Source organism: Biomphalaria glabrata, chromosome 12 (genome assembly GCF_947242115.1).
Source record: "Biomphalaria glabrata chromosome 12, xgBioGlab47.1, whole genome shotgun sequence".
NCBI lineage: Eukaryota > Metazoa > Mollusca > Gastropoda > Planorbidae > Biomphalaria > Biomphalaria glabrata.
Genome location: NC_074722.1, coordinates 35,892,344 through 35,916,832, shown reverse-complemented (window position 1 = coordinate 35,916,832; position 24,489 = coordinate 35,892,344). Strand labels below are relative to the sequence as shown.

General features: G+C 39.2%; 1 protein-coding gene across 1 annotated transcript in view; it reads left to right on the top strand.

The window, feature by feature from the left end:
• The first annotated feature begins 9,483 nt into the window (after positions 1–9,483).
• Positions 9,484–24,489, top strand: part of LOC106066866 (cGMP-gated cation channel alpha-1-like) — a 168,512-nt gene continuing 153,506 nt past the window's right edge. The window contains exon 1 of the mRNA XM_056006317.1: positions 9,484–9,833. The gene's annotated coding sequence lies outside the window, so the exon portion shown is untranslated. The remainder of the gene's footprint in view (positions 9,834–24,489) is intronic.

Here is a 24,489-nt window from a genome sequence, read left to right as displayed (position 1 = left end):
CACACTCACACATACAGCAATAGAAGAATAGACAAAAACAATAATTTTTTTTTCGATGGTCTTAGGCGACCCCTGGCAAATCGTCAATCGACCCCCCCCCCCAAGGGGGTCCCGACCCACAGGTTGAGAACCCCTGATCTAAGTCGAAGTAAGTCTGTAGCCTACCTTATTGGCACATTCTGACACGAACGAAACCTCAACTGTCGATTTAAATTAGTCGTCTGCTTATGTCTTCCATACAATAAAAAAAAAAAAAAAATCTGCATTTACATGCGGGAGTAGGCCACTAAAAAACAAGTTATAGAATTTCTAAGACCTGGCGCTCAAGATGGCGGACACGTGCATGTGCCCGTAAATTGAAAACAGTTTTCAACGCGTTTGATGTTTGAAATATTTTTGTTCAAATACCGAAACAAAAGTCAAAACAAACAATCTATCAAAATGTTAACAAATGAATTTCTTTGATAGCTTGAAAAACTGACAGAAAACTAAACTATATACAAGAGTTCTGGTTCTTTCTATGAGTCGACAGTCTATTCACAGCGACATTCAACAGTGTCGATGTTAAAGTGAAACTTAAAACTGGTCCAACATTTTCTATAAAATTAATATCGGTAAAAACAAAAGAAGCTTAGAATCTTAATTAAAAAGTAATTAGATAGACTTACACTAGAGGTTTCCTAATTTATAGGGGCCATATTATCATAACAATCTTTGTTTTAGCTTAGCACCTTCAATATTTATATAGTGTTGCATCAATATTCCATATAATTTTTTAAATCGTGCTATTTTGATAAACCAACAATTGAATTTAAAAAAAAAACAAAAAAAAAACATTCGCCTTGCAAGTGATGGCAATCAGTGCGGCTGACCTGACATTTCCAAACTTGAATAATTTTTGACAAAGCTTATATCAACTCACTCCGTCTGTCTGTCTGTCCGTCTCGTACAAATTTTGCCAACCATACTTCTCCAACGTCGCATTCTTTGATCAAGTTAAAACTTTGCACAATTGTTCATTGTCAACTAAGGAAATATGAATAAAAAAATAAAATTAACAAATTAATAAATAAATTTATGGTTGTTTAGAATAGAAAATAAACAAATAAACTTCAAATAAAAGAAAACTGTTTCGCCTTTCTTGAGGAGTGGTCTCCTTTTGGGTGTGGGCTCTGGGTATTTTACACTAATCATAAGTAAGGAGGCACGGTGGCTGAGCGGTAAGGCGCTTGGCTTCCGAACCAGGGACCGGGGTTCGAATCCTGGGGAAGACTGGGATTTTTAATTTCGGGATCTTGGGGCGCCTCTGAGTCCACCCAGCTCTAATGGGTACCTGACATTAGTTAGGGAAAAGTAAAGGCGGTTGGTCGTTGTGCTGGCCTCATGACACCCTTGTTAACCGTAGGCTACAGAAACAGATGACATTGAAATCATCTGCCCTGTAGACCACAAGGTCTGAAAGGGAACTTTTTTTACTTTTTAGTATAGAAAAAGGGAAATTAATCTTACAGTATTGATGTTTTGTATGTAAATCTTCCGTTCTCTCAATTTGTTGATAAGCTTTATTGCTGTTGTTTTTATAGTATTTCTTATATTTCGCTTGTCTTTGATCCATTCATTTATTAACCCTTAAAACGCGTGTGGTAGGTTAGCCTCTAAACATCAGAATTGTAATTCCATTTTGTTACACTCATTGTAAAACAGCTCAGCACTTTAAGGGTTAAAAAAAAAGGGTTTTTTTCACGTAATTGAACAATTGCATGTCAATATGTTTCCTGGTACGTTTACCAATATTAATGTTTGCTAAAAGTTCAGTTTAATAGTCAGACCCGCTAGACCAAATTAGAAACATGAATTGTTTGAAAGACGTCAAGGTCCAAGCCACCTTTCTTTTTATCACTTTCACCAGTTACCTGCTGACACATTCAGTTATGAAACAAACTGTGGTAAATTTTGTTTTTAATGTTCTAGGGGTACTATATTATTAGTTAACCAATCTACCAGTTTGTTTACCATTTTATTAATTTACCTACTTATTAGTCTGCTTTTCTGTGTACAAGTGTAGCAATTCTTCAATTCACCAGCTTTCAAATCAACATTGTAACTTTTCAAATTCTTTAATAACAATGTTCTTTAGCAGCAAAGGTTAAAGTTCAAATCCTGTGGGAGAAGAGGTTCCTCGCTTCTGTTGTGACGGTGTAACCAGGGTCCACACAGATTCCACTGAGTGCACGGCATGTGTTAGGGAAAGCAAAGGCAGCTGGCGGATGTTCCCTTGTCTGTGTGCACATGTGAAACGAACGGTCCCCAACGAGAGGAAGAACTCTTCTTTAATAGAGTTATGGGATGTATGTGTGTTCAGGAAATGATGCAATAGGCGGGGGCTTAAGGACAGGAAACACGTGGCTGGAATTATTATTATATAATACAGACGTTACTTCAAAAAAGAAGATGATTACGTCCTACGCGTCATGCATTCAGTCATGCATATTAACCAATGACCTAAATTCTGCCAAGTCACTGGTTTTCCTGGCTAGCTCAGGCAACCCATTCCATGCTCTAATAGCACTAGGGAAGAAGGAGCATTTGTTAATTGTTTATTAAAATGGTGATCGAAAAAAAAAATGAGGGTCTTACTGTAAGGTGGTTTCGCATGTTGAGTTGTAGACTATCTTGATTAAAATAGTTAAGGATAATAGTAAAAGACTGTCTAACTGTAAAATTCATATTAGTTGATAATAATTTCCTGATTTCTTCACGGCTGTCAGAAAAAAAAATGGCAAAAGCTGCATTTAAGTGATCGTCTGCAATTGAGAAAAAAGTTCCCATTTCAGACCTTGCGATCTTTGGGGCAAATGAGTTAAAGGTCATCTGTTTCTGTGGCCCACGGCTAACAAAAGGTCCCCAACGAGAGGCCATCGCAACGGCCTATCACCTTTACTTTTCCCCAACAAATGTTAGGTACCCATTAGAACTGAGAAAACTCAAAGGCGTCATAAATATCCCGAATTAAAAAACAAAATCCAGTTTCCACCAGAATTCTAACCGTGGACCACTCGTTTAGGAAGCCAAGCGCTTCCGGTGGACATGATCAAACCGGGATGGCTGCCTGGTTGTGCGGAATGCACGATGGACTGTCATTCCAACTTCCCGAAAGCCCCTGGTTCATACCCTATCCGCTCCCATCCCCCGTCGTCCTGAGTGAGGTTTGGACTAGGAAATAGATTATCTTCAACTCTGAAGGAACATTCAAAACATGTAAAACATTTTACAAACAGTCGTTGTTTGAGGATTGTACAAAAAATTGTAACAATAAAACTTCTCTGATATAAAGTCGGTGTCTGACACTGCGTTACTTGTTCACTACAGACTACACTGAAAGTACGCTATTGCGATCTGATGGGATGCTAGTTGGAAGCTTACGTAATAATAGGATAAAAGAATAAAAGCCAGGGCCGGTCCTAACAATTGCGGGGCCCTATGCGAAACTGATAGCGCGGGGCCTATGAAAGCGCGGGACCCACTGCGACCGCATAGGTTGCAGTGGCCTAAAACCAGCCCTGATAAAAGCATATTTAAAGAACACTATAAGATGGCAGAGCAATAAAACTTGGTGTTGAGGTCACTCAAGTAATTAAACACTTCACTAGACCTCGGGTCCTCACTCGACTTTGACCTCGGGTCACAGCTTATGAGGACCGAAGACCACCACTTGACAAAAATTTCACAAGAGCTCTAACCGCCCCCTCCGCGCCGTCTAGCTTTAAGCAGCATAGTGTACAGGAGCACATTGAGTCACCGTGTAAGTTGTAGCTTTGAACTTTGAGGACTTCACTCAATGTCTTTTTTTTTTATATAGTTCAGTGATAGTTCTCTGCGCTGTCTGATTGAGATTATCGTTTGCTATTAGAATATACTTCATACTGACCAAATGTTCTTTGTTGGGTGTTACTTTATTTTTTTTTTAGCTGGAGCGATTTGCGAATTACTGTTTTAGAAGTCTTTCATTTGGATTTGCGAGCTTTCTGTTCCATGTAGCCTAAATTGTTCTCTTCATTGTAGCCTGAAATGTTTTCTTTTATCTAGCCAAAAATGTATCGTACAAGGTCCTCTTTCATGTAGCCTAAATGTCCTCTACAATGAAGCCTAAAATATCCTCTTTCATGTAGCCAAAAAAATGTACCGTATCGTAAAGCCTAAAATATTCTGTTCCATGTTGCCTTAAATGTCCTATTCCATGTAGCCTGAAATGTCCTCTTTCATGTAGTCTATATTGTCCTCTTGCATGTAGCCTAAAATGTCCTATTTCATATAGCCTAAAATGGCCTATCCCATGTAGCCTAAAATGGCCTATTTCATGTAGCCTAAAATGGCCTATTTCATGTAGCCTAAAATGGCCTATTTCATGTAGCCTTAAATGGCCTATTTCATCTAGCCTAAAATGTCATATTTCATGTAGCCTAAAATGTCCTATTTCATGTAGCCTAAAAATGTCCTATTTCATGTAGCCTAAAATGTCCTATTTCATGTAGCCTAAAATGGCCTCTTTCATGTAGCCAAAAAAATCCTCTTTCATATAGTCTAAAATGTCATGTAACCTGAATGCCCTATTATTTGGGCCTATTTTATGTAGCCAAATATGTCCTCTTCCATCTAGCCTAAAATGTCCTCTTCCATCTAGCCTAAAATGTCCTCTTCCGTCTAGCCTAAAATGTCCTTTTTCATCTAGCCTCTAGCCTAAATGTTCTCTTTCATGTGACCTAAATGTCCTTTTTATAAAGCCTAAATTGTCCTCTGTCTTGTAGCCTAAAATGTGCTCTTTCATGTAGCCTACATTGTCCTCTTTTATATAGCCTAAAATGTCCTCTTTCTTAGAGCTTAAAATGTCCTCTCTCCACTGTATTATTGCACTCACTAAAACGAATTCTTGTCTATTAGAACGGGACATCTATTTACTATGACCTTGTATTCTCTAGTGTAAATATGGCACGATCTCCCTCTTGTGTTTGTGTTTGCTGTCTGTCAGAACGTTGTGATTGTGTCTTGTTATATAGATGTGAACATTTCAAAGATGTCATATTTAGAATGGCCCATTCTGTCTATTGTAATGAACAAGCAATCAATGCACAGTGTAGGGCGGAACTTATTGCCCTATTGGGGCATACTTTTGCCCTGTTCCGCCCGAACTATGACTCCCGATGCCGTCACTGTGGAGAGAGCGTCGAAACAGTGTCGCACGTCTTGTACGAGTGTCCCCAGCTCCGCGAGCTAAGGGGGGACCTATCTGAGCAGTCACTCGACTTGTATGGTAGCTACGAGGCATTACGACGTACGGCCCAGTTTCTTGCCAGAGCACTACGGGAGGATTGAGTCCTTCCTGCTCTGATTGCTCAATAGGAGTTCATCTCAGGTCAATTGTAATGGATTTTCTATGATGCTCTTGAAAGGTCTCTTATTTTAAACATCTCGAGTGCAATATCCTAAGAAAAAGGCTACTGTTGTGAAGGGATACAAGAGATTATTTATCACCATCGCTTTACGGTTGAAAACAAAAGGGGCATTCTCTAGATCTTATGTAGGTATTTCTTTAGACGCTTCCGCCCCTTCTCCCAATGTTAAAATAGCACTTTTGAGGGAGATAATTGCAGCCCTTTGTAGACTTACAAATAAACTTCAAATAAAAGAAAACTATGTCGCCTTTCTTGGGGAGTGGCCTCCTTTACACTAATCATAAGTAAGTAAAGTACAGTGCTTGGCTTCTGTACTGGGGGTCCCGGGTTCGAATCCTGGTGAAGACTGGGATTTTTAATTTCGGGATCTTTGGGCGCCTCTGAGTCCATCCATCTCTAATGGGTATCTGACATAAGTCAGGGAAAAGTAAAAGCGGTTGGTCGTTGTGCTGGCCACATGACACCCCCGTTAACCGTGGGCCACAGAAACGGATGACCTTTACCTCATTTGCCCTGTAGATCGCAAAGTCTGAAAGTAATCGTTTAATGTTAGCGAAAAGGCCTTAGCTATGTTTTATCACGCTCACATTTGGAATATTTTAAGTTTTAATATCACTGCCTGGTATGGAAAACTGAGCATTAAAAATTAAAATAAACTTCATAGAATCCTAAATGCTGCTGGTAAAGTCATTGGTAAAAAAACAAACCCCATTTGGGCAGCTATTTGAGACAAACATCCATAAAAAAGCTAAAAAGATTATAGGAAAAAAAAATCACCCTTTGGGTCAGGATTTTTTGATTTTACCATCACAAAAGAGATACAAGACACCGATAGCAAAGACAAACAGACACAAACACTCTTTTGCTCCCCTGGCAATCAAATCATTAAATAAGAACAATCTGGTATAAACTTTGTCACATGTAAATTATCAGTGAGTCTGGTGTGAATGTACACTTTGGTTTCTTATAGTTATAATGTTTTTTGTTTGGTGTAATGCACATATTGTAAGACAAATTTCCTTACCGACAATAAAGATTATAATAATAATAATAATAACAACTGACCTCACAGACAGCTTCAAGGCCCTTAACATTCCTAGGAACATCTTCGTTGCCTGCCAGAGGGCGGTACTGCTGCAGACCTGCCACATCACCAGAAAATTCCTCAGTGGAAAACTGTTAAAGGGACTACGATGAATTTTGTTTCTCTTTAGCGAAACTCGACCGTGGCAGCGCCAGAGAATGACTACTCGTTCATTTCTAACATAATAATAATTATTATTATTAACTTGCTTCCTCTAATAATAAGTAAATGTCTATATAAAGATTTTGTAAAATATAGACTACAACTTGATATTAAATTAAAATATTTTGTGTAGATTTCATTGGAGATTTTCATACATGTGAGCGAATCCCTATATAGCAACATCTGGGCACAAAGTAGTTTGTATTGTTTATATTGTTTAAGTTATTAACAGGGATATTTCAGTATGGCGTCCTTGACTTTGTTTAGTTTGTCTGTTTTAAGGTCTGTCCCAATCATCATTTGATTTTTTTTCCCCGTTTTTCTTTAGTTTCCATTGTAGCGCTGCCACATTTCATCATATTGCTTTCTCTTCTTTGTCTCTCCAACTGAACTTGAATGCTTCAGGAGTGTAAACGGAATCTATAAAATCTAGGCGTAAATAAGGAACATATTACTGCTATTTTAACCCTGTTAGTGCAAACAGTGGCGTAGCTAGGAATTTAGGGGCGGGGGGGGTTCATTGTCCTGTTTAGGGACACCTGTATTTTGACATTGGACATCATGACATGAGATAATGGCATAATATTTAATGGAAAAACTAATTTCGGATACTCATTTGGGTGGGGGGGGGGCTCAGGTGGGGGCCCGGGGGGGATTTTCAAATTTGGACCCCTCTCCCCACCCCACCCACGCTACTGACTATAAATAGTGAAAATATTTTAAGACAGAGTTTAAAAGTAACAAATATACAGTTTAAATTATCATAAATTCTGTGAAACAGTATTAGCGGTAAAGAAATGCAGTAAAAAATGTAATTCTGACACTTCCGTGTTTTGTGGATGTTTCTTGACAAGCTGTGTCAATAATTCACTTGAATATGCTGAAACAGGAAGCGATCAAATTGCTCGCTCGAGACATGGATGACAAAAAAAAAAAGGGGGGTTGGAGAAGTGGACTAATGAAAGGCCATTTACATAACTAAGAACAACTAAATGACCAGTTCATTGACGGATGACGAGCCCTCCTCCACCTCTAACCATAAAAAAACACCCACCCTTTGTTCATTCCTAAGGTTAGAAGTATCGCCTTTAACCATAAAAAACACGCCCACCATTTGTTCATTCCTAAGGTTAAAAGTATCGCTACCGATTCATTCAGTTTGACATCGTTAAAGCAGTCGGTATTTACCGGAACAATAATGCAACATTTGTGTTCTTAGCTAAAGAAGTTGTATTTTATTTTCTTTTTCAATTATTTTTTTCCGGACTATAACAGGTGCTAAACACTACGAATACTTTGACATTATTTATGCTAACGATAGCACACTTGCTTGGCAATGAGGATGTCACGGGTTCAAAAAGTGTTCTTTTTTTCGGAAAGATTATTTTAAAGGTAATTTTTTTTTTTTAAATTTATAATTTGATATAAAAAATTTCAGAACTAAATTAAACTGGTTTAGTGCTGGGAATAGTTAATATTAGATTAGTTTTTTTCATTAGCGTTCAAAGATTGTCATATCAAGTCTGTTTTTCATTTAATTTTTCAATATTGTGATATTCCATTTTCTTTTCATATAGAAACTCAGGTGGTTGAAAGATTTAAATTTTAGCTTTATTACTCCAACTCATCTTATTAGCTTGCAATCTCTTCATGGGTTCAGGGTGGCAAGTCCACACCACAAATAGCGATGTCCTTGCGAATGCCGGTATGGACACAATAGAGACACTGCTCTATAGTTTGACAGCTTTGCTTGGCCTGGCGTATGCGAGGTGTACACTGTTCATTCAGGCCGGTGGAAGGGAGGCAGTGGCGTAGCTAGGGGGGGAGGAGGAGGGGGAAAATTTTAACCTCCCCCGGGCCCTCACTTGAGCGTTTTTTACTTTTAAAAAATTAAATATTACGCAAAAAAGAGGTTAAGCCACCCCCCGGGGCCTCCAGATGATGGTAAATTTCTAGCTACGCTCCTGAAGGGAGCTCATGTTCGCACAATGTCTGTAGCACCCATTACATTGGATTATGATTCCGAATCAAAATAATAAACCATTCAGCCAAAGTAGATGTTTTATAGTTGTATTTTATATATGTATTAATTATGATGTAATATTTTAAAATGTTAGTCACTGAAGGCAAGTCGTTCATTTCGGCTTACTTTTTAAAATTATTAATCTTTTCTATCTATCTATCTATCTATCTATCTATCTATCTATCTATCTATCTATCTATCTATCTATCTATCTGTCTGTCTGTCTGTCTGTCTGTCTGTCCTTCAGTCCGTCAGTCCGTCAGTCCGTCCGTGTCTGTCTTTCTGTCCGTCTGTCCGTCTGTCCATCCATCCATCCATCCATCTATCTATTTTTTACACCTACTTATCTCCCTTTCTCTCAATTCATCTCTCAGTCTCTCTTTTTATTCATCTGTCTCATTCTCTCTGTCTCTTTCTGTAACGCACACACACACACACACACACAATGTCGTTCTCCCATTTGGATTATTGTAATCCCCCTGCTATTTACACTCTCAACATAAACACGTAACTGTTTCCAACATGTCGCCGTGACGGTATTTTTAATTGACGCCGCCATGTTTTCCCGATTGTTTTTACGACTGGTCGATCAAACACGTACACACACTGTCAGACACTCTCACACTAGTGAGAGAGAGAGATATATTGAGAAGAGAGTTGATCAAACATTTCATACTCGCCGCTACTTCTCACGATCCATTCTCTCCTCCTCTCCCTCTCCTCCCCCTCCTCCCGTCTAATTCACGCGAACTGCGATCGTTGTCTTTCGGGTCGAGCGCTAGGATCTACGTCGACACTAAGACCGAACTAATCGGGGACGTTCTAGTTGTCGTTTACTAAAGAAACCAAGACACTAAAGTGTCGCTGCTGTTTCAGTGGTTCGGTCCCTCAAGTGTTTTTCACCCCTCGTTCGGTTCCGCGTTATTTTACGTTTGTTTTGAGTCCCATCTAGCCCCGAGTTAGATCTGGCGAGGAGTTTTACAGTTCTCAAGAGAGCAACTTATTTAACAAAGTGCTGACTTGTCTTCTTTGAAGTGTGTGTGTTTTTGTTTATTGTGTGAATTTCAATTTAGTTTCCTACTTAGTACTTCCTTATTGGATTGTTTTTATTTAGGTAAGTGATTTTTATTCTAATCTTACATTTTAAAACCATTTTTCCAACTACTTATTAAAATTAGACTAAAAGTATGTCGGTATTGTTGTGACTATCTACAGACTACTATAACATACTATTTTCTTTATGTCCGCCTCTATTATAGTTTTAACTAATAGACAAATTGATCAGGTCTACTAATTATTTATTTTTAATTTAAAGCTTATTCAACTCACTCGGCATGTCTGTCTGTCTGTCTGTCTGGTACACATTCTGTACACGTTTATCTCCCACTTCCCGGACTCTCGGATCAAGTTGAAACTTGCGCAATTATTCATTCAAAGCACGAATCAATAAAAAAAAATTAACAATTAATAATTGCATTATTTATAATTAATTAACTTTGTTTGCTATGAAAAACGGAAGTCAATCTTACAGCAGTGGGATATATTGCTGTAAATGTGAAGTTCTTTCCCTTTTATAATCTTTGATTATTTTAAAATTATTTTTTTGAAAAATATTTTACTTGTTTTTTAAATATATATTTGTACGTATAATTGCACACATATGTTTGACTTCTAGCAGTAGCAGCTAAAAATTTCTAACACTTGACGGCTTTATTGTGAAAATTAAGTAGAAATTTCGAGGGGGGGGATAGTCCCGTTTTGGGGGCCGGATATGTCCATCGGGCCGTAGTTTAGGTATCACAGATTTATAGTAACCGAAGATAATGAAAGTTTGTTCGTATATAGTTTATCGTTTCCCATGTTTGGGTCTAGCTGCTACGCATCAGAAGTTTGAAATCAAGAGTTTTCCTTTTCCTAGGCGGGTAGCCTAACGAGTCCTTCCTGCCCAAAACTTACTGGTTTATGGGGCCAATAACTAGCCTGTGCCCCATCTCCTGTTAGTAATAACAGTTTCGCCGGGACCCAATATCTGAGCTGCGCGTGAAGGCCAGACGTTGGACTGGGAAAGTCTTTGAGAGTCAGCGCTAAGGAAAAGAATCATTAGTCGGCGACCGTTTTGCAGCTAACAGCACACAGCACTATATCCTGGTAGAGCCTGCTACGCCGCTGATCCCAAACTGTATCGGCACTTGCCATTCCTTTGGATACATCAGCGGCGTGGAGAGATGGGAACTGCTATGTGGGCGACATCTTTCCGACTACAGCTAATGCCCAGGCATTCCTCTCATTTCCTTGAGATGTTCCAGAGTCGTTTCGCGACTGAAGGAGGCAATACTTAATTAACTCTTTGTCTCCTAACTGACGATACCAGCGTTGATTCCACCAGAATGTGGTAAATAATTACGGGAAGAAAGAGTTAATCATGTATTATTAAATTGTGGCCTAGATTTCAATGATAGTTTATTAGCGGCTTCGTCATTAGGGTACATGGATGCCTGTTCTTGTGGTATGCTCTCCGAACTGCTGGTGTTATGGTCTAGGATTTGACCCTGCCTCAGCTATCACCTGCTGTCCAGCATGGACAAGGAATTAAGTCAGTTTGAAAAAAATTCATTCTGATAGTGTGTCCATCCGACCATTTACCAATAATAACCTTTTTTTTCCTATATGTTTGAAATGTCATTAAATTATGATATATTTTTTGTTTTAATATTTTCTGCTCAATTATTCAAGTCAATACATTCTTACCGGTTCGTATGTCCGGACCAGAACATGGCTACTATTACCGGTTGAAGTCTCAGAACAAACGCAAAGCTAAAAACACGGCAATTTTCGTTTCATTTCAGTTTCAGTTTCACGTCGTTTCTGTCTGTCCGCGTTTTCGGTCTCTCTTTCTCTCTTTTCTCTCTCTCTCTCTCTTTCTCTCTTTCTCTTTCGTTCTCTCTCTTTCTATCATTTTTCTCTCTCTCTTTCTTTCTTTCTCTTTCTCTTTCACTCTCCCTCTTTCTCTCTTTTTTCTCTCTCGTTCTCTTTCTCTCTCGTTCTCTCTCTCTCTTTCTCTCTTTTTTCTCTCTCTTTCTGTCTCGTTCTCTCTCTTTTTCATTTTCTCCCCTTTTCCCTCTCTTTCACTCCCCCTCTTTCTCTCGTTCTCTCATCATCTTTCGCTCTTCATCTCTGTCTCTCTCTTCGCTATCTCTCTTTCCATCTCTCTTTCCATCTCTCTTTCCATCTCTCTTTCCATCTCTCCGCCTCTCTATATATCATTCTCTCCATCTCTCTTCATCTTTTCTCTTCTTTTTCTCTCTCTCGCTCGTTTCAACTCTTTCTCTCTTTTTCTCAATCTCTCTTTATCCTTCTCTCTCTCTCTCTCTCTCTCTCCATTGCTCTATTCAACTCTCTCATTTTCTCACTCTCTTTCTGTCCATCTAATTTCAGACTCATTAAGAAAACAATAAAACCGACTTGAACCGGAGTTTCCTGGTCAATTATGTATACCTCAGTAATAGTAGCAAGTCCCACTGCTCCGTGATCGCAGCGCTACCAAAGTACATTGACTGGCTTCATTGAACAAACGTCAATGCGTTAACTAAACAAGGTTGTTGTTACAGAGCCTATATTAACTCTCTCCGTCTGTATGGCAGGATTCTTCTACACATCTTGTTCTCCAACTTCCCATTCTCGGATCAAGTTGAAACTTTGCACACTTATTCATTGTCGATGACAACACATGAATCAATCAAGAAATTAACCAATGAGTTAATTAACCATTAGTAATTAATTAATTCTGTTCTATAGAGAAAAGGGAACTAAATCTTGAAGTAATTGAACGGTTCTTTCCCTTTTATAACTTTTGGATATTTTGCTTCTGTTAAATATATACGAAATCTTAACACATTACAGTGACATTACAGAAGCTACACTAAACACTATAAACACCAGGATGGCTGCCTGGTCGTGCGGTTTGCGCGCTGGACTGTCGTTCGGATTTATCGACGGTCGAGGGTTCAAACCCTGCCCGCTCCCATCCCCCGTCGTCCTGCGGGAGGTTTGGACTAGGAAGTAAATTATCTTCCACTCTGAAGGAACATCCGAATTATGTAAAACATTTTACAAAACATTTATTGTAAATACATAAAGTAAAGTAACACTATCATCTCCTTGACTAAATGACTAAGAATAGGCACTTAGCGCCATGGCGATATAGAGCAACGCTGCGACTTAACACTGCACCGTGTTTAAGCCAAAACACTTCAGACATGTAAAATCTGCTCCAAACACTGACTCTAAACACTGGCTCCAAACACTGACTCCAAACACTGGCTCCAAACACTGGTTCCAAACACTGGCTCGTAACACTAGCTCCAAACACTGACTCTAAACACTGGCTCCAAACAATGGCTCCAAACACTGGCTTCAAACACTGGTTCGTAACACGGGCTCCTAACATTGGCTCTAAACATTGGCTACAAACACTGGCTCGTAACACTGGCTCGTAACACTGGCTCGTAACACTGGTTTGTAACACTGGCTCCTAACATTGGCTCCAAACATGGCTCATAACACTGGCTCCAAACAATGGCTCCAAACACTGGTTTGTAACACGGGCTGCTAACATTGGCTCTAAACATTGGCTCCAAACACTGGCTTTTAACACAGGTTCCAAACACTGGCTCGTAACACTGGCTCGTAACACTGGTTCGTAACACTGGTTCGTCACACTGGTTCGTACCACTGGCTCCTAATATTGGTTCCAAATACTGGCTCACTGGCTCCAGATACTGGCTCCAAACACTGACTTCAAACACTGGTTCGTAACACTGGCTTCAAACACTGGTTCGTAACACGGGCTCCTAACACTGGCTTTTTAACACTGGCTTCAAACAGTGCTCCAAACACTGGCTCCAAACATTGGCCCTTGCTTTGTGTTGTCGGGTATATGTTATGATGTACGCCCAGACAACTGATTCAAACAACCATGAAGGCGTATATTAATTAACACAAATTTGAATAAAAGCTTGAGATCCTTTTTTTTTAAGATAAAAATAAATTTAATTTTATTAACAAATATCTCCTGGCTTTTGATATCAGCTTAATATTATACCAAATGTTAATCCAATCGCAAGATGTTCAAGGATTTTCAGCATATCTTTCCAACTCATTTAAATCCATTTTTCTCGCCATTTAATATTCACACGTGTTTCCGTTTCCGGTTCTATAAGCATCCCAATCTACTTGTTCTTGTCATCTAGCTTGCACAAGCGTCTCCTCTTTCATTAGCCGTCACTTTTTTTTTTTACAAATCTTATATCAACTCTGTCTGTCTCACTGTCTGTCTGGTAAAAAAAAAATGAAAAACGTCATTTGCCCCACACCCAATATCTAATCAAACTGAAACTTGGCACAATTATTCGTTGGTGAAGACAATACATGAATCAATAAAAAAAAACAATAACCAATTAGTCATCCAGTTACTAGTAATTAATTATTTTGTTTGATACCAACAAACGAAATTAATCCTTAAGTATTCACAGATATGGCTAAATATGTTGGCTTTTTTTCCTTTGATAATTCCACACGCTATTTCTCTCATACCCATTCTTGGATCAAGATGAAACTATTATTTATTGTACCTAAACAAAGCACGAATCAATTTTTTTTAAATAATTTTTATTTGTATTTTGAAAATGGCTTTAATGGTTTTCTTAGATATTTGACAGTTTATGAACATCTTTGGAAAGAAAGAAATAGCTAATTAGCCACGACCGTTATAATTTTTCAAAATTATTTAATCATCTTAAAATTATATTTGGCTTACATCCTTTCATCAACGAAACTGTCCAAATGACAAAAAAAAAAAGAGATTTTTAGGGCACAATACATCAGTGGCATTAGCGGGAATTTCCGCACTTGTCTCAAATGTTTGAGCATAAAGCTTACGCATTTGTTCTGATATTAAAACGCTTTTTTTTTGTCTTGTGTGAATGAAACAATAATGATACTTTGACAACGCATTTATTCAGCTTTGCTTCGTATAAAATAGTTTGCCTTGTAGCATGTCTTATTAATTTCAGACTCTCGCTTTAAACCGAAGATAATTACATCCCTGGTCATATCCCAATATTCCCCCCGTTTGTGTCACGTGTTCCTAAGACGCCTTTGTCAACTGTGCAGCAGGTGGTTATGTGTTGTGTATAGGTAATGTATTCAACAAAGCTTTTAAAACAGTTTCTGCTCAAACAGACAATGTTTTGTACGAACTCGTTAGATTGAAATCTCAGATTATGTTAAATAAACGTATGATAAAGAAAATCGTATCTAAAATAATATCTAAAAGGCTTTAACAATTTGGTCAGTGTAACGTTATAATCGGAGGCGCGGTGGCTGAGAGGTTAGGCGCTTGGCTTTTTTGACGGGTTTCCAGAGTTCGAATCCTGGTGAAGACTGAGATTTTTAATTTCAGTATTTTTGGGCGCCTTTTAGTTCCACCCGGCTCTTTTTGATTATTTGGGGGAAAGTAAAGGAGTTTGATCGTTGTTCTGGCCACACGACACCCTCGTTATCCGTAGGGCACAGAAACAGATGACTCTATAAATCAAAAAGTCTGAAAAGTGAAAATTTTCTAAACATTATGATCTGGTGGATTTAGAAGTAAAGGAAAATTTATGGAATTTATGGGAATTTGAAAATATGTTATAATAAAATATACGTTTAATGGTGTCCTAGCTTCTAATACTTTGCTAAACACATTAATTTCGTTTTAAAAATATTAAAAAAAAAACATTTTATGTACATAGGTAAATACCTTTCGTAAAACAATATTTCATTGCCAGGATTTCGCGTTCGTACACACAGGCAACTGTACAAAGCATTGTCTCTTTCGTTGCATGTTGTCGATTTGACTGATAGCTTTGAATTGAGGGCCCGCAATGAGGAAAGCCGGCTCTGTACATAATAAACATTTTAGTATCTTTAGCAAATTTATCAATAACATATCTTGCCAGTATATTCTAGATCAAATTAAAATAATCATGACGTTTCAAGGAATAGTCTTACACGAGGACGTTGGTGTTTGCTAAAGTAATTAACCTTTTGTTCGTCAGTATTTTGACATTAACAATGAAAACAACCTATCAATTATTACACTGACTGACGCAAATCAGAGCCAAGTCTTCGCTGTTCAGTTCACATCAACTGCATATAGTCTGGTCTGACGTAATCCAATGAAGTAGGTTAGCTCCCCTGGTCAGGCGTAATTTAAAAGAAGTAGTCTCCCCTCCCGGGTCTGTAATAGGAGAAACAACGAAAATGAAGACTGTTGTTTTGAAAATATACTAACATTCGATTGAGAAAATATTTTATGATTTTAAGTTCTAATATTCTGTGTTATCATTTGCTGTTGGAATGTTCGGTTGTGTAGTCCACTACTTTCCAATATCGTAGCTCTTCATACAGTTTTCCATCTATAGCCAGTGGCGTAGCATCCATGGCACGAAGGGGTTCAATGATCCGGGGCCCACGGGCATTAGGGGCCCACGGGCATTAGGGGCCCGCAGTCGCTGGCTTTGCAACAATGGCACGAAGAGGGGTCATTACTCTTGGGCTCATGACTCACGACCAGTTGGAGCCCAAATGAGAACAAAGTGAAAAAAATAATTTGCACATTTTGTAAACACTGATTAAAAGCTACAGCAAAACGTCCACAACGGTACACGAAGATTTAAATTAAATTCAAAACATTGAACACCTATTTTTAATCACAAATACTTACTAGCGGCTTACTAGGGGCTAGAATTGCTATAGTTATAATAGCAACATTCAAAACACAATTGGTAAAGGGTAAAGTAAATAGAAGTTCCATCTTTGGTGCAAGGAATGTAAAGGTCATCTGTTTCAATGGCTTATGGTTAACGAGGATGACGTGTGGCCAGCACAACGACCAAAACCCTTTACTTTTCCCCATCTAATGTCGAGTAATACATTAGAGATGGGTGGACTCAGAGTCGTCCTAATAAGTCCCAGTTACCATCAGGACTCGACCCGGGGACCCCTCGGCTCGGATACAAGGCGCATTACCCCAGCGCCTCCCATATTGTAATTGTGACCAATTATACGTTCTCGGGACAATTGTTGCAAAATCGTCCCATTCTGTCTGCTGCTATGGCAACGAGTAGGATTTTTGGCGGGAAAAGTTTGTTTCATAAAAAAAGTGAAAGTTTTGACTAAAAGACATTGACGCGACGAATTAAAAAAAAAAAGCTCTAGGACTTTGGAAGTAAACACAAAAGACCTTTGGCAGCCCTAGAGTAAGGTCGGCCTTGGTTACTGAGTTAGAGATTTAGCTTGCTGACAATAGACGGCTCTTTCGTTATTATTTAACTACTTGCTCGACATTCGCTATGAGCGTCGACTAACTTGTATTGATGGCTTTTCACCTGTATTATTTCAATTCGTTTTTTTTTTTTAGTGTTACTTTGACTTATCTGCATAACACAACGCGGTAGTATTACAGGAATTGGGGGAGCGGGGATAGAGAGAGAGTTTGATTAAGAAAATATTTTGGTGTGTTGCAAAGAGAAAGAATGAAGGGGGAGACAATGACAATTAAGTCTATAGGGATAGTCCCAAGAGTTACGTATAAAAAATGTTGACACAGCTGCTAATTGTTCAACTTTCTCAAGGCTCATTCTGTTTCTTTTATTTTCAAGTTTTCGACGCGGCATACATGTTATGTCTGACCATGTGTCAGTTTGTTCAGCAGAGATGTCATTCTCGAAGTTTTGATTCATTAAAAATTATGTAAGAATTTCTATAACAGAAAGTTGGCTTCACTTTTCAATTAAACGAGAAAGAGTCTTCTTCTTCTAGCCAGCTATATTGCTGCTGAGCTGTCAGCTCTTTTGCAGACTGTGCCAAGGAAAAAATAGTGTGCTGTTTTCTTCAGTTGTTCAGCACTGCCGTACAGGGTGTTGGTTATGTTGGGCTGTAGTGGAAGTAGGGTCTGCCTAAGGTGGATTAGGGAGGGGCATTCAAAGAGGATGTGGTTTACGGTTTCAAAGTGGTGGGCGCAGTGTCTGCAAAGGGGGAGTTGTGTGGAGTTTATTTTGTTCAGATGGTAATTTAATAGAGGTGTGTGTCCTGTTCTTAGTTGGAAAATTGTAGATTGTTGTTTGCGGGGGAGGAAGTTAATACTGTCCAGTTTGTTAGGCATAGTCATTTCTTTGTACATGGCTCTGCCTGTGTTTCCTGATGCCCATTGGTTGAGCCACTCCTCTTTGTGATTGTTGACTAACATTGACCTTAGGGTGAGGTAGCTTACAGGTCTGTCTGGTTGTTCCATAGATGAACCTGCCTTTGATAGCTTATCCGCCTTTTCATTTCCCATGATGCCAATGTGTCCAGGGATCCACTGTAGTGTGATATTGATATTTAATTTTGATATCATCTGGTGGATTATCACAATTAGTGGGCTCTTGGGCTGTTTGAGGTGTTGCTGTTAAGTGCTTGCAGAGTGGATTGGGAGTCTGTAAAGACAACAATATCTGATGGTGATTGCACTCAAAAAGTGTAGAAATAAATAGTTGCACTAGTTTCTAACTTTCTTAAAAGGCTAGAAATTAGTTTTATACATAAATGTTAGATCAATAGTTTTACACCTAGAAGTATTTTTTAATGTAAACGTTTACAATGAGAATTATAACTTATAACGCTATTCTGCCTCAACGTGGCACTCGGGTGGAAACGATCATTTGAGGAATTGATTAGGCTAAATGAATAGCAAAACAAAACTCCTGTGGGAGTGTCCAAGGAAATGCGAGAGCTTTCCCATTGCACGGCGCGGAGTTGAAAGAGAGCTTCCACGTCCCTGTCGATAATCCATGCGCCGTTCCTCAAGGGACTGTTACACTAATGGCGAGTCCTGCACGGTTAGCTTGGTACAACATAGGAAAATGGCGGAGGTACTCCCGGTGTACTCGGCCTTGGGCCATGCATTCTAGTCCATGCATTCTAGTCCATGCATTCTAGTCCATGCGCCCGGAGTGCCAGATACATTGGAAATAGCAATGTTTTAAATAGGCATTGAATCGGATCTCTTCCAGACAGAACGGTTGTTCAGGCAGGCTTACATGCCTAGAGCTCGAAGAGGCTTCGGCTCAGCTCTTAGACAATCAAACGGCACAGCCAGAGTGTAGCACTGTGTGTTCTGCAAGCTGCCTAAGAGTATCCGGTTCCTGATTTTTTTTTTATCTCGGTTGACTCCCGAAGGTTTTTATGTTTGAGCATATCACAAGGCAGCAGAGGCTCGAATTCAGAGTTTTCCTTCTCCCGAGAGTGTAGCCAGCCGGCCAAGGCTAACGAGCCCCCTCCTGTCTGAAGCTTACTGGTTTAGGCGCCACTTTGACTTTCCTCCTGTTATTGACAATAGTTCTGCTGCACTCTGTCACACGTGTTGATTTATTTTAAGACACTACCACCCTGTTATTAGGGATTAGGGCCGAATTATTCCTCAAATGCAAATAAAGATTACCAAATTTAAAACACAAAAAAATACTATTTATACATTCTATAGATATACGTGCGTGTACGGTAGCAATAATATACATTGTTATTTCAACAATACAAGGCTTAAATGTGAGAAAGAAAAACATAAACCTAGTTTTTTATTTCCTCCAATCAAACTTGATTACTTTAACAAAGCATCACTTGATGTATAATTGTAATCGATGCCTCGATGACTACCAGAGTTTGTTATTTCTGTTCGTATTCACATTACTCACCCTCACTTTCTGGTCTGTAGCAGGCGTGTGTGGGGGGCGCGGTGGCTGAGTGGTTAAGCGCTTGGTATCCGAACCTGGGGTACCGGCTTCGAATCTCGTTGAAGACTGGGAATATGATTTTCGGTATTTCTAGGGCGCCCCTGAGTCCACCCAACTCTAATGGTTACAAGTCATAAGTTGGGGAAAGTAAAGGCGGTTGGTCAGTGTGCTGGCCACATGGCACCCTGCTCGTTAACCGTTGGCCAAATAAAACATGACCTTACCATCATCTGCCCTATAGATCGCAAGGTTTGAAAGGGGGAACTAGCAAAGTGTATTCCCTGTTCCTAGAAACGTTTATTCCCTGCTCGTAGCAACACTTATTCCCTGCTCGTAGCAACATTTATTCCCTGCTCGTAGCAACATTTATTCCTTGCTCGTAGAAACGCTTATTCCCTGCTCGTAGCAACACTTATTCTCTACTCGTAGCAACGCTTATTCCCTGCTCGTAGCAACACTTATTCCCTGCTCGTAGCAACGCTTATCCCCTGCTCATAGCAACACTTATTCCCTGCTCGTAGCAACGCTTATTCACTGCTCGTAGCAACACTTATTCCCTGCTCGTAGCAACACTTATTCCCTGCTAACACTTATTCCCTGCTCGTAGCAACGCTTATTCCCTGCTCGTAGCAACACTTATTCCCTGCTCGTAGCAACACTTATCCCCGGTCTGTGCTATGTAGTGATGTTTAATCGCTGCTGGTAGCAATGTATATCAACATAGTTCTAATCAGAACAGGTTTTCGGTAAATTTACCAGTTGTCGGACTTGAATAGTTTTGCTTTACGTATTGACTAGTATAAGGGTACACAACTCCAGGCAGCAGCTGCTCTAGAGTAGGCAAACAGATGGAGCACTTCATAGTTTTCAATGAGACAGCTGTGAGACTTGTTGTTTTAAACCAACAATGTATGAATGATCCTGCTATAATAGTCGTTCCAAGAAAAAGAGTGGTTCTGTTTGCTGTTAGATATTTGTATGGACTGTCATATACTTCTCTACTTTAATAGTACAACAAGAAAATAAAATGCTTTTTAAAAAAAGCTTATACGAAGTGTAATCGCGGGAATTAGTTTTGGGTCAGTTATGTAATTGAATTTGCAATAGATCTTGATCAGGGGCTCTCAACCTGTGGATCGCGACCCCTTGGGGGTCGATTGACGATTTGCCAGGGGGTCGCCTAAGACCATCGAAAATATGGATTGTTATTGTCTATCCTGTCGTGCTGTGTGGGTGGGGGGTCGCGGCAGAGCGGGAGATAAGGGGTCGCCGAGCAAAAAAGGTGTAGAACCGCTGATCTAGATCAACAGCAATAAATCAATTCTTTATTTTCTACAGTCTACACTCTACACAGTGATCTAGCCAGTGTCTAATAGCTGCAAAGAGAATATCAATATTTTTACCAATTGTTTTTTGTTAAGCTCTATCTCATGCTTTTAAGCTTTCTCAATACGCTATGATCCTATCACTTATCTGGAACAGTTTGGAAAAAAAAAAAAGGGGGGTAAGGGAGTATTTGAGCAGATTTTAACGTAATTGGTTTTTAAAAGTATTTTCAAAAAAAGCAAGCACAAAAAAAAGGGGGGAGGGGAGGTAACGAATTGGATTCGAACTCGTGGCTGAGGCCTGCTCGGGCCAACGTGCTAACCACTCTGCTAGTGATGTACTTATGAGTAGAGAAGATTGAATAGTTATCTATTGTTTGTTTCAATTTAGAGCTATAAAGCTTATATTTCCACTTGAGTCAAGTACCATTTATTTTCCTTGTTCCAGATACGAAATAAAATAATTACCAATAGTTAATTGACTATTTGGTAAATTTTTTTAATTGATTCTTTTGTTGTCAGGTAAAAGAAATAATTGTGCAAAATGTCAGCTTAATCCGAGATTGGGTGTCGGAGAAATAACGTTTACAAACTTTTTACCAGACAGACAGAGTGTAAAAAATACTACAGAAAATACAGTTGAATCTAAGTACTCTGATACTTCATAATGTAGACACAAAGAGGTAAATCCATGAAATTACTGTGAACTGGAGTACGAATATTTGTAACATGAAGGTAGACTCACATTGTAACTTAGTTACATTTAGTGCAGTATAACCTTTTAACTTTACATATCCCTTAGTGACAATTCCGTTGGGGCACCATACAAAATTCGCAGACCGTTCTCCATTCCTCTCTGTCCTTTGCCCTAGTTAGAACCTCTTTCAGTGGTAGGCCCGTCCATTCTTTTATGTTGTCCTCCCATCGCTTTCTGTGTCGGCCTCTTCTTCTTTTCCTGGTACTGTTCCCTGAAGGAAGGTCCTTGTGTTACGTTCGCATGTTAGTGTAAATGTGGAACGGTACGAATGCGTGTTGAAAGGGAGAGAACCAAAATGGAGGAATAGAAGCAAAATAGTGGTTTGAGTGTTCATGAATATTAAATGAATTATAATCTATGACGTTGATGTTTCGTCTTGTTGTATTATTATAAGAGTCTCATCATATAACGAAACGTAACACCTTGCTAGCCCCGAAGATCCTGTAATATGGCCATAGATTTTTAGCTTGCGTTGTTTTTTTTTTTACGATAGTTAGCAGGTCATCATGGGGTCCAATCGCTGCAGTAACCCTGTCTCTAATCTCTTGGTTTGTGATGCGGTCTTTAAATGTGATACCTAGGATCCTTCTGTAACATCTCAATTCCATGGCTAGGATCCTCCTCTCTAGCTCTGCAGTCAGCGTCCACGACTCGCAAGCATATAGAAATGTTGCATTGATACAGCGCTAGTATGTGAGAACTGAAATTAAATGGTTTGCATATTTAGATCAATATTTATTTTCTGTATAGTTTAATGTTATATTTTATTCCATTGAAAGTCTACGAGAATATCTCATTACATCATAAATGTAATTTTCTGGACATATACGGTGAAGTTCTTTGGGTAATCCAACGTTTAATGTCATGCGACACCCCACCCACTGCCCACCCACGGTCACGTAATCGTCTGACTAGAGTTAACTGTATCTACTAATGCATATATTTTTTTAAAAAAGTAGTACTGTATTTAATACAATAAGATATAAACTGAAACAGAAATCTTTCCATATGTAACATTTTCTAAGTCGGAACAAAGAAACGAATGTATTGTCTGATGTTACTATGCGTGGGTGTTATACATTTATTTCAGCTGAAACACAAGGCCGGATTTACGGCAGTTTAAACTGTGCCGCAGCCGAATCCCGCCTCATCATTGAAGTGGACGCCCACATCTCAAAAGCATTTAATTGTTTTAACAAAACATACGTATTAAATATAAGAAAATAAGAGAAATGAGATTAAATGTACAAGTACTCTCTTGTTTTTTTTCCCCACAAATATGACATGATTTTAGATTTATTAATATTCGACGTCACCTTCACCTTTCCTTTAGTCTATAGAACCGTTGGGGCACCACAAGATCTGTCGACAGTATTTCTCCATTTCTCTGCATCTTTTGCCTTGACTAGAATCTATTTCAATGACAAGCCCATCTATTATGTTGTCTTCCCATCGCTTTCTCTGTCTGCCTCTTCTTCTTTTTCCTGGTACTGTTCCCCGAAGGAATGTCTGAGGACCTTGTGATATGGCTTTCAATTTTGATAGTGGTCAGCAGTTCAGTGTTGGTTCCTTCGTCTCAAGGAATAGCTCCGAGGTATTTAAAACTATTGACACTTGTCAACTTTTCGCCACCAATACTAATGTCCATTTCAAGGCCCTGTTGGCTATTGGTCATAATTTGTGTTTTTTTCGGCATTGATTTGCATACTATATGCTGTAGATGTCCTGTCTAAGCGCATCACCAAGCCAGCTAAGTTCTTCTTCCGTCCCTGCTAAATCAAGTCCAGGGCCTCCACTTAGGGCCTCCATCACTTGAGTCCTACCTGAGATGAACTCCTAGTGAAAAGTCAGAGCAGGAAGGACTCAATCCTCCCGTAGTGCTCTGGCAAGAAACTGGGCCGTTCGGAGTATCGCCTCATAGCTACCATACAAGTCGAGTGACTGCTCAGACACATCCCTCCTTAGCTCTCGGAGCTGGGGACACTCGTACAAGGTATGCGACACTGTTTCGACGCTCTCTCCACCTGTGATGGCATCAGGGGATCGTAGTTCGGACGGAAATTTAGCCCTACAGATGACTCTCCTATTCTGCTAGTCGATTTTAAGTAACAGCTTTAAATTGTGTTCTGTTTAAACTTCTGTTTAGACTTCCAGACAAATCGTGCAACAGAAAAGGGGAGATAACCAGAGCACACTGAACTTGTTTTAGAATATAGCTTAATATATATACCCCTGGCACAATTCTCCATATCGTTTGCTTTTCTTTTTCTATTTTGTTGTATTTTGATGATTAAACAATGTAAACCGGATTCTAAACAATTAAAATGTAAACAATGAGCAGATTACTCTAATTGGATGGCTGCATGGTCGTGCGGTTTGCGCTCTGCACTGTCGTTCGGACTTATTGATGGTCCCGGGTTCAAACCCTGCCCGATCCCATCTCCCATCGTCCTGCGGGAGGTTTTTGACTAGGAAGTAAATTATCGTCAACTCTGAAGAAACATCCGAAACATGTAAAACATTTTTACAATTAACAATTATCATAAATAATCCCAATTAAATGCATTTCTGTAAATCAGTAATATGTCCGGAATACAATATTGATCAATACCGACAAATATAACTTTTGCTGTGTTTTTTGTTGTGTGTTGTGCTGCATGAAACAAAATGTGTGCGTGGATTTGTTAGGAACTGGTCGATAATGTGCGTGTACTACTGCTGGTAAATTAAACAGATTAATTACACAAACATTGAAAGCGATCTGGTTCCACGCTTGTTGACTTTTAGTTGTGTGTTTTTGGGTGGGAGGAGAGAGAGGCAGGGGGGAGAGAGAGAGGAGGAGGGAGAGAGAGAGAGAGAGAGAGAGAGAGAGAG